This window comes from Choristoneura fumiferana, chromosome 29, assembly GCF_025370935.1.
Source record: "Choristoneura fumiferana chromosome 29, NRCan_CFum_1, whole genome shotgun sequence".
Taxonomy (NCBI): Eukaryota; Metazoa; Arthropoda; class Insecta; order Lepidoptera; family Tortricidae; genus Choristoneura; species Choristoneura fumiferana.
In genome coordinates, this window is record NC_133500.1 from 10,926,395 (window position 1) to 10,937,570 (window position 11,176).

An 11,176-nucleotide genomic window follows, 5' to 3' on the forward strand; every position below is an offset into this window, starting at 1 on the left:
ACTCTTGGACTTACGAGGATAAATGAAGATATGTCATCAAAACTGTCGCCCGCCTTTCATCTCGCTGGGATGGCATCGAGTCCAAGGCTGCTTCACATACCTTAATAAGGAGTCTATAACCTATACACGAGGTATTAAAACGTAGAGATTAATGTTTTTTTTCATTTATTTATATTTATCAGATTGGTTTTTTGGAATCTTTTTGTATTTTTTATTTCAATACCAATTTTAACTTTTACGGTCATCCCGTAAAAACCTAAATTGAAAATACAAACTGAAATATAGATGGCACAGAAAAAACAGAAAATAAGACCATCACTGGGAGAACCCCAGGTCCTCGGTAATCCGTACCGCGTGCTATACCGCTACACCACTGATGGTCAACGGTTACCGACACGAATTTCCTATACACCTCATATCTCAGCTTGTTTTTGTTTCTTAGTCACTTAAGCAGCGACGCTAGCGACATCTATGCCCGTACCCTCATCGAGAAACTTTTTCCGGCATTCATTGGAACTAACCGCTCACCCGGACAAGAGATATCGTTTACTAAGCAATCAAATTAAGATTGGTTTTTTGAATCTTTTTGTATTTTTTATTTCAATTCCAAATTTTTACTTTTTACGGTCATCCGGTCTTGTCCGGGTGAGCGGTTAGTTCAATGGAATGCCGAAAAGTTCTCGATGAGGCTACGGGCATAGATGTCGCTAGCGTCGCTGCTTAAGTGACTAAGAAACAAAAACAAGCTGAGATATGAGGTGCATAGGGAAATTCGTGTCGGTACCGTTGACCATCAGTGGTGTAGCGGTATAGCACGCGGTACGGATTACCGAGGACTGGGTTTCGATTCCAGTGATGGTCTTATTTTTCTGTTTTTTCTGTGCATCTATATTTCAGTTTGTATTTTCAAATTATATTTATCAAGTAAATTATAATAACCATCCAAAAAAAATGAAGCATGCTTCATTATCAAAACAAATTACATTTTTTTTTATTAAAAATTACAAATAATTAATTACATGTCAACTAAAAATAACCATATAAAATCAACCTAAACCTATAATATAACCTACAAACTAAGACCTAAACTACAACCTAAAACCACCATTCCGCGTCGTACCCGGCTAAAAGGTGCCCATAATGCCAGCCGCATTTCCCCGCTGTATGGCCAGCGCCACCTGCTGAACCAGGTGGGTATTAGGATTTATTTATTACATTATTAAGTCACTATATTTTTTTTTTATTTGACTGGAAGGCAAACGAGCAAGTGGGTCTCCTAATGGTAAGAGATCACCACTGCCATAGACACCTGCAACTGCACCAAGGGGATTACACATACATACACATTTAATTTTAGTTATAAGGAAATAATATATAGAATATATATAGGAGTGCGTTTGGCACGTTACTATGTGTTGTCAGTTCTTTTGTATTGAGTGGAATGGCTTTGAAATGTGGGTGTACAGAAGAATTCTGAAATTACGTGGACGGATAGAGTATCAAATGAAAAAGTTTTGAAGGTGGTTAACAAAAAGGTAGAGATCTTGAAAACTGTCAAGAAACGCAAGCTGCAGTATTTTGGCCACATAATGCGTAATGATAAATACGACCTACTCCAACTCATCATGCAAGGGAAAATCCAAGGAAAGCGACCGCCCGGAAGAAGGTGTATTTCGTGGCTTAAAAATCTCCGGACATGGTTCAACCTTAGCACAAGATCCCTGTTCCGAGCTGCTGTGTCGAAGATAAGTATAGCACTAGGTAATGATAGCCGACCTCCGGTAGGAGATGGCACCTAAAGAAGAAGAAGAAGATAAGCAATGCTCAGCATGTGTTGCCGCACATTATGTGCAGTGGAGTGGAGTGTGAGTGGAGATCCTTTTTGGTATCCTGCCGTGTCACCAAGTAACATAGTTTTAGCGCTAGTTTTAGTCTTAGTTTTTAGGTGGTTCTTATGGAGCCAAAATAAACCATTCTTTCTTTCATAAGGAAAAATAAAGAGATAAGGAGACGTTACAGGGGACCGAATAGCTAGCAGCTTGTTCAGAGGGAACGCCTAGCATCTTCGAAACTATTCTAACGGTTTTTTTATGTCCTTTAAGTTTAGATTAGTATCTATATATAGTTACAATTGAATTGATAGTAACTTTTATTGTATTGCTATTTTTCTGATATTAAAGGAAGTAACACTTCATTTAATCAATCAAATCGGCCCACATCCACCCACTGCCCAGTAGAGGCCTGTTAATTTTCACACATATTGCCCGATCCTGTTATGTTTTTTATTTTTTTATTTTCCATGAAAACAAGTAATAATTGCACAAGGTTTGAATTGAAATATTTTAAAATATTGCAAGAATTAGTAAATTACAACAAGAATGTTTATTTTATAATACTTATCATCTCCGCCTTCTTCCATCCAACCACTGCAATTAGATACCGAGTGTTGGCTTCGTTGGTCGGAAACTGAGTACTAATAATGACTTATAAACGATAAAAAAGGTAGATGTTCTTAATGATTTATTGAAATTGCTTTAAAAAAACGTTAAAAAACCAACTTACTGATTCTCGAATAAGCTGGACTTTGAGCAACAGAAGAATTCGTGGTCAGTTTTTTTATACCTACATCCATTAATATTATAAATGCATAAGTGTGTGTCTTTGTATGTTTGTCCGTCTTTCACGTCGAAACGGAGCGACGGATCGACGTGATTTTTGGCATAGAGATAGTTTATGGCCAGAGAAAAATACACAGTTCTTGAGGGAACAGCGCTCGATAACCGAATTCCACGCGGGCGAAGCCGCGGGCAAAAGCTAGTAAAACAAAACTGACCCATGATTGAACCCTATCTCACCTGATGGGAAGTGCAGATGAGGTCACAGGCGGATCTCATTGGCTCAGTACAGTAACAGCCTATAACTGACTGAAATTCGATTAAGTACATTTTATGACACCATTTCCTCCTGGGACCTGACTTTTTTTACAGACTTTTTTACTTACGCCCTAGACATGGTCAGCTTTGTTATTTTGGATATAATATCAAAATTCTTAAGATTATTTTTTCAATGAACAATTTGTACTTTATGAAGTACATTCGGCCGTTATTGTTAGTGTTGGTCCTTTATAAAGTACGCGAGGGCGCACCAGGTTAAAGTGTGTTTATATTACACATTGGGATGTAGAGTAGTCTTAGTATTAATTCACTTATTTAGTAAATTCTATTATTGTTGTTTCTCTATTGCAAGAAAGTTGTTTTGAACGAAAAAAAATAATTGTAAGCTAGCAGCACTCAAATATCAGATTTAACAGATACGAAAGTGTGTGTCTGAAGTGAGACAAAAGATACTTAGGGATTTTGTCCCATTTTCATCAGTACTACATATTATGTACCTACTACTGATGAAAATGGGACAAATATATATATATGTATTATATATATAATTAATTACTTACAATACCCGTGCGAAGCTGGGGCGTGCAGCTAGTTTAAAAAAAATGATTAAACCGGTAAATACTACTAATAATATTTTAGCATTAGGTAATTCAATGAATGTAATCGATTAATTCGATTGCAACTACTATTTACGACAGAAATGTAGGACGATAGCGTCCTTAGTTGTATTAAATAAAATATTGATTACCAATTATGAATAAATAATCATAATTGGCATATTTGTTTATTATAAAGTCCTTCACTGATTGAAAAGGGACATTATCATATTTTACAAGAAAATAAACTTTCGTTAACTATCTATAACTCCGCAAAATACCTATTTAAGGAGGAGGTTGTGGAAAGAAAGGTAAATTAACATTTATAACTTTATATTTATAACTACTACCTACCACAATCGGGACGGGTTTGTTACCGTGATATAACAAATAAATAATTACCGCTGTGGTGACAGTATATGTACTAGGCAACGGTTAAACATTCTTATTATTATTATTCTTACAAATACCGACGAGGAATCGAACCCGGGACTTCAAGCTTTACGTCAGACCTCGGTATACTTTTCAACTCCCCTACATCTTACAACATATCATCATCAGCCTACAGCAGTCCACTGCTGGACATAAGCCTCTTCCATGGCGCGCCACAACACTGTCTTCAGTCTACATACAACATATCTTCTGGACTAATATTGAATCGACGTATCGATCCATAATCTATACGCATCCATTCGCTTCGATAAATGATTATTAGTTTCGCAACGTCGCACCGTGACTAAACGCCTAATGATTATGCATTGAGAATCTCGTATAATGATCCTAGATGGCGTTCTTATATTTCATTAGTTCCCATTGCATCCGAAAGTGAAGCACGAAGTTTTCAGACTGACGAAAATAATGATGAAATCCTCTGTCTTTGTCTGACATTACGGCGTCAATGCGATAGCGAAATGTGTGACATTCTAAGGAATCACCGTTATACCGGGTGTGGCCTGTAATACGGCAAATAATTAAAACATAGATCGTCTCTCAAACTGAACAACATTAGTTCAGCGACTTTTGAAAATAATGGAGTCTTTGAATTTTCCCTTTTTCATACAAATTAAATACTGCTATCAATGTACGCCATCCTGAACACAACTGACGTCGCCTGTCACGCTACAAACATCAAGCATTTTGCTTTACATTGCTTCTTAACAGTAACACTGTGTTGTTTTCTTTGTCTTACTTCTATGTAATTATTATGTCACTGTTCCGAATAATAGTAGATTATTGTCGTGGCCTGGAAGTAGGCAATTGCTGGCTGAGTATGAGTATTAAACGGACGAGCTTGCGAGTCCGTTTAACTAATACGAAGCCAGCAATTGCTATTCCAGCCGAGACTAATATAAAGCTTTTCTCAAAAATGGTGAATAGTTTTGAAATAGAACAAACTTTTTCTCAAAATATATTATAAAATTTAATTTTATTCCAATATTTTTCTTATGCTTTCCCGCCTTTTTTCATTAAAAATAAACTGCAGGTGTAATTTTCCACCGAAAACACCACAAGCTATTTCAGACCCAATAGAAAAAGTTCGGAGTTCCAACAAAATAATATAGACTTGGCTGTATACGACTTGTGCCAACATTTCCATGGCCTTTTTAACTTTAAAAAAAAATGTGACTGATTGCAGGCGCGCCTGCAATCTTTTTAACTTTTTAATTTTTCGCTGACCATAAACTATGCACTTCACCTTCTGATATGTAAAGAATAATGTCAACTTTTACGGAGATTTTTGAGAAAATGTATTTGTTTTCTTTCTTTCTTTCTTCTTCGAATAAACTTAAATGTCTGATAAAAATTAAAAAACTAATTATTTTTACAAGTCGCTGATCTAATGCTGTTCAGTTTGACGAGTATGAACTAACTATGTTTTAATTATTTGCTCGTATTACAGGCCACACCCGGTATTACCACCACGTATGTGAGTAATTCTCAAAAAGTTGTCCCGTCATGAAATTGACAAGAAATCAGTTTTGTCAAGAAATTATTAAAACTAAGAACGAGATCATAAGAATATAAACTGCATCATCATCCCAGCCTATATACGTCCACTGCTGGGCACAGGCCTCCTCTCAGAACAAGAGGGCAAAACATCCGAAATTTTTTGACGTCAGGAAAACGTCACGAAATTTTGTGAGGAGGTAATTTTGTAACTACATCGAAACTTTTTATTGGACCATCTGACTTTTATCACCTTTACCACTATGGTTTAAGTATATATTTATACACAATATTACTTAATTTTTGTATTGAAATACTCGTAGCGCCAGGTTTTTATTTTTAATAAGTGGACAACTGAAAAAATGAAAATGGACAACTTTTTGAGAAATAGTCAAGTATGCAGGTATTCAAGTACGTAAAGCCTTGGATTCTTGCTGCAGGGCGCTTCCAACTGAAGCAATTGGAGGTCTGCCCAGTATGGCCTATGTCCAACAGTGGACTTCTTACGCCTGATATGATGATGATGATATATAGTCATTACTTTGAAAAAATTTCGTATCTCAAATCAATACGTCAACAAATATGACCCTTAAAACAATGTTCATTAAGTTCACTCGGAAAGATAATCGATTTAGCCGTAGTGGCCTAGTGGTTTGACCTATCGCCTCTCAAGCAGAGGCTCGTGGGTTCAAACCCCGGCTCGCACCTCTGAGTTTTTCGAGATTCATGTGCGGAATTACATTTGAAATTTACCACAAGCTTTGCAGTGAAGGAAAACATCGTAAGGAAACCTGCACAAACCTGCGAAGCAATTCAATGTTGAGTGTGTAGTTCCCAATCCACACTGGGCCCGCGTGGGAACTTTGGCCCAAGCCCTCTTGTTCTCAGATATATAGGCTGGGATGGTTGGTTGCTTGGTTAGATGATGATGATGAAAAAAAAAACATTTAATTTTACATTTACACTTAAGTGTAAAATATGATTAATCATAACATACTTTTTGAACGGAATTAAATGCTATAATTCATAAATTGTGAAACGCATCCCATTCACCGTCTCGAGACCTTGCTCTGCTCTCGATTCGATTCAAATCGATTCGGATACGATTAGCGATTATGATTGCGAATGATTATGTTATGAACTTATGATATGATCGCGCTCGACACGATCCTAAGTAATCGCAGGGCGTGTACGAATTAATAGTGATGGGCGTTTGTTTATCGATATAATTTAGGAGTCCCTAAACTGTGTGCGATGCCCCCCGGCGGGGGGTGGGGGACTGGGGGCGTCATGGTATCCTAGTATCCTAGGATATCGCTAATGGTACATATGTCACCTGCGTACGTAACTGTGTCCTGGTGTTCAATCAATAAATAGTCATTGCATTGTATGGTATTATGGTAACTACAGCTAAACGCAAGTTTTTTTTGTATAAGTGACAGCAAAATTATAACATAACAGACACGTGGTACGATTTTTCGTCGACTGTTTTTTTGTTGACTGCTCTTGGATTGCTAACCGAACTACAATACAATACAATACAAATATTCTTTATTGATCACCAAAAGCAGTACAGAGACATTACAAAAATAGAAAAATCAGGTAGACAATAGGCGGTCTTATCGCTAAAAAGCGATCTCTTCCAGACAACCGATTTCTGAGAAATTAATAAATATGAACAGACTAATGACATGACTAACTACATTTTCCTATCAAATTTCAAGTCAGTCCAATCACTACAAATGGTTAAACTTGACTCACAATACATCCGAACAATCGTGCAAGCTAATACAGTAGGTAGGTACGGTCAGCATCAAAAGTAGCTGTATACTTTTATACTTTGTCGTTTTACAGCAACGTACTTAACACCATACAAATTTGACAAATGTGTTAAAACGACAGAGTAAAAAAGTGTTCCGCTACTTTTGATGCTGACTGTTACTATACTACCACTACCAGGGCGCAGTGACCCAAAGTGGGTCTTGGCGTCCAACACCATACGCCACGCTTTGCGATCTTGAGCCAGCTCTTGCCAGCCTTCAACCCCGAAATCCAAATGGTCTTTCAGAACCTTGTCCCTCCAGCGGTACCTGGGACGACCTACCGGCCTACGTCCACTCGGTCGTCCCAAGTAAGCTCTCTTCACGGCTCGATCCTCTTCCAACCTTCTACGTGCCCGAGCCACAGGAGTCTAGACGCCTTGGTCTCTCCTATAACATATGTTTGATGCTGACTATACAGCCGAAATTTTAGTTTCGCTCGGGACTCGCCGGTTTTCTCCGTATTCCTAAAGATTCATTAGGCACATGAGAATGAAAAAGAAAAACTATCTTCTCTTTCGAGTTCCAAAAGACATTAGCAAAATAGTTCAACAATAAAAGTTTTAAAAAACTTCCATCGATAACTCTCCCATCACTAAAATCTATAAAAAATAATCATCCAACTTGCCCTTGCGCGTAATTTAGTCTTTATTGTTTCAAACGTTCGTGAGAATTTCCAAATGAGCTTTTAATTGTTTTAGACCCTTTTATGAAAGTAATTCGTGCATTCATGTACCAACACCAAGGGGTCATCCAAATGTTTATAATTTACTGTAGGTATTGCTATTATTAAAAACCTTGGATGTAAGGTTTTTGAGCCTACGCTGACAAAAGACGGACTGTTGAAATGTATTTTACTAATAGCAACATTATTTTAATTACATTTTTGATGTGGCAACGGCTCTTTTGGGTTCTGCTAATGAGGGCTATCGTTTTTTGTCTTACTAGATGGCGCCACTGTTGCGTGAGGTTTTTAAGTGTGGCTTTCAAAGTCTGATAAGACGGGCCGGGCGTGGAAACAAAGCTTAGAATAAAATCATAAACCGTACCATAAAAATACTGAGCAACCAGTCTTGCGTACCTAGTCCCGTTTTGTTCGGAAAAAAGGGAGGACAAAAGTTTTCGAAAGACAAAACTGTCTTAAAACATAGACATTCATTGCCCCTCATCGCATAATTGCCATAATGTAATGCAAAATATTCACAAAATTATTCAAATTATAAATAAACCCGCGTAGCTCACCCAAAAACTATGAGATTTGACATTTCGGAGACCTCACGCTACACTAGCGCCTCTAGCGGCGAATTCATACGCGATAGCCCTCATTACAGGAAGTAGGACCCCCATTATTTCCATCATTTTTTTATGTGCACCATTATCACTCCAAATTTGATGTTTAAACATTGTAAAGGTAAAACGAAAAAAATAATACTTTAGTAAGGCTCGCCTTAATTAGGTATTATTTTTTTGTTGGAGCGGCAATAGAAACACTGATGTATTAAACTGAATAGAAATATAAATCAGGTATTAATTTAATCTGTCTATGTATTATGGTTTAAACTAGAGTCCTGTGATAGACAGACGGACGGACAGCGTAGCAACATTAACAGGGTCCCGTCTGCCACTCTTTGGCGACGAAACCCTTTTGCTATGTAAAATACCATAATCACAGAGTACATATATAACCATAATGTAAGGTGCTATATCATTTTCAAAATGGCCGGCTTCCGCGTCTTCCGCTTACGAAATTGGTAGCTTATTTGAAGATCGAATTGCAAAAATGATAATTTGACCGGCCGGTATTAAGGTATGACATGATGATAGCCGACTCGTGCGCTGGTTAAATTGCCTACGCGAGTTTTAGACCGGGGTTTAAGTCAAAAGAGATCGGAAGCTTAAGATAGGTTAACTGAAACAATTAATTTGCTCACCCGCGGCCTTTATGATATCTACGTTAATACAAGAAACGTTATACATTTGCGGGTGAGCAAAGTAAGTTCATTGATATGGGCCTGCGCAAAGTAATGCCTGAATTCAATAAATTACGTAGGATTGTTTTCCAGCTGGGTCTGGGAACGTCAAGGGGTCAACAAATGCTACGGGGAAAGCTCATTTACATCAGACGCTTCGGGTTCGATCTATAAAAAATCGTAGCCTGTGTGTGTGTGTCCAAATTTCATAGTCGGGGATCGTTGTTAACTATCTTAGTTCTATATTATTATTGGAACAAAAAATTCAACCTTAATGACAATAACGAAGGTCTGGCTGTCACGGGCCCTAAGTCCATAAGGCCAAAGTTTAAGATGAATATTTCACAATATTAAACACACATAATACCGTCGTAAATATAATTTCTTGCCATATTGGCTAGACAGTTTGATAGACTTTTTATGGTCTGAAATTATGTCATGTCACAGGTCTTTAATATAGTGTGAGACGAAGTTCCAGCAGCATTCTGAAGGAAATTGCTGCCAAATTTAGATAATGTGAGCAAGTGTAATCATGTATTGCAAATTAGCTTTTACATGTTTTGCTTGTTTTATTTGTCAAAATTGTATTTCATTTTATTTTTATGTCCTTAAATACTCAGAATCACAATCAGAATCTTTTATTTGCTAGATAGAATACAGATGGTACAAAGATGGTGTTACAATCTGTGTACACTAGATTAAGATTATAATTATTTTCTTTCTTTCTTTTGTTTGTTTACTAACACTCTATGGATATTCTATTTGTCCGAAACAAATAATTTGAATTTAATGCTACGACATGCGATACAAATACAAAATTCCAAAGCAAATAACGATAATCCTCCTTTCAGCAAATCTTTATTGATTTAAAGATAAATCGCTAAAGCGTGTCTCTCGCACCGCAGTGTAATAACTAATCGATACATGGACGCACGCGCACGATGTGTTGCAACAGAACTAGAGAAATGAAGCTGTAAATGTAAGCTGGAGGGATTGTAGCCGTACCTTATCAAGGACAATGGAAAGGGTTCCATCCCTTTACCTCTAAGGCTGCGTTTTAACCTGACATGTGCAAGAAATGTGTTTTGCAAACCAATAGGGAATATTACTGCAATTTTAACCCATCAGAGTGCAGCACTAGCATATACCAAATACCATATGTTTATGGTTTATGTTTTGTGTTTATTATCTTAAAAGAAGTCTCTTTTCCATTCTCCATTCCATTCTCCATACAAACGTAGACCCGGTCTCGTTTGAAAACTAGGCAACAGAAATAGATGAAATTTTGTAAGTATGGACTAGACGTAATTAACTATGCCTGTGGTTTTTTAGATTTTCATATAAATGTGTAATATCAGAATCAAAGGAGCTCAAAAGTCGACAAAAAAAGATGTCAACTTTGCACAAGAATTACAGACTAATGAAGCATTTTTACAAAAATCGAAAATATCACAGGAATAGAAAATATAATGAATACCTTGATTGTAAAATATCATTGATTTCTGTGCATAATATGAGGACAACGAAACCCAAAATTCAACCGCCCAAATCTAGAAAATCCTACAGCTATCTCGATATAAATTACGGACGTCGTTGCGGAAGGCATGGGGGGGACGGCTGCGAGCGCTTATGTCACGAGCGATAAAGACAGCAATATCCCAAACGAATACCTAACGCGGCCGCGCGGCCGGCAGGGAGACCTCTTAAATGTCCGTAGGATGTCGTAATATCATATTATTTCAATTAAATTATTGGAAATATAGCTCTATCGCTACTATTGATGTAAACATAATTTATTTTGTTACTTATAAATACCTATGTCATGATTTCTATAGGCATTAATACTCTTTGGTCATGATCCGTCATGGCGACAAAATATAAAGAGAATTGACGTTGTCATGGCGGTTTCTTTACGCTTTACGGTTTTGGTTTGTGCTGGTGTCGCCCCC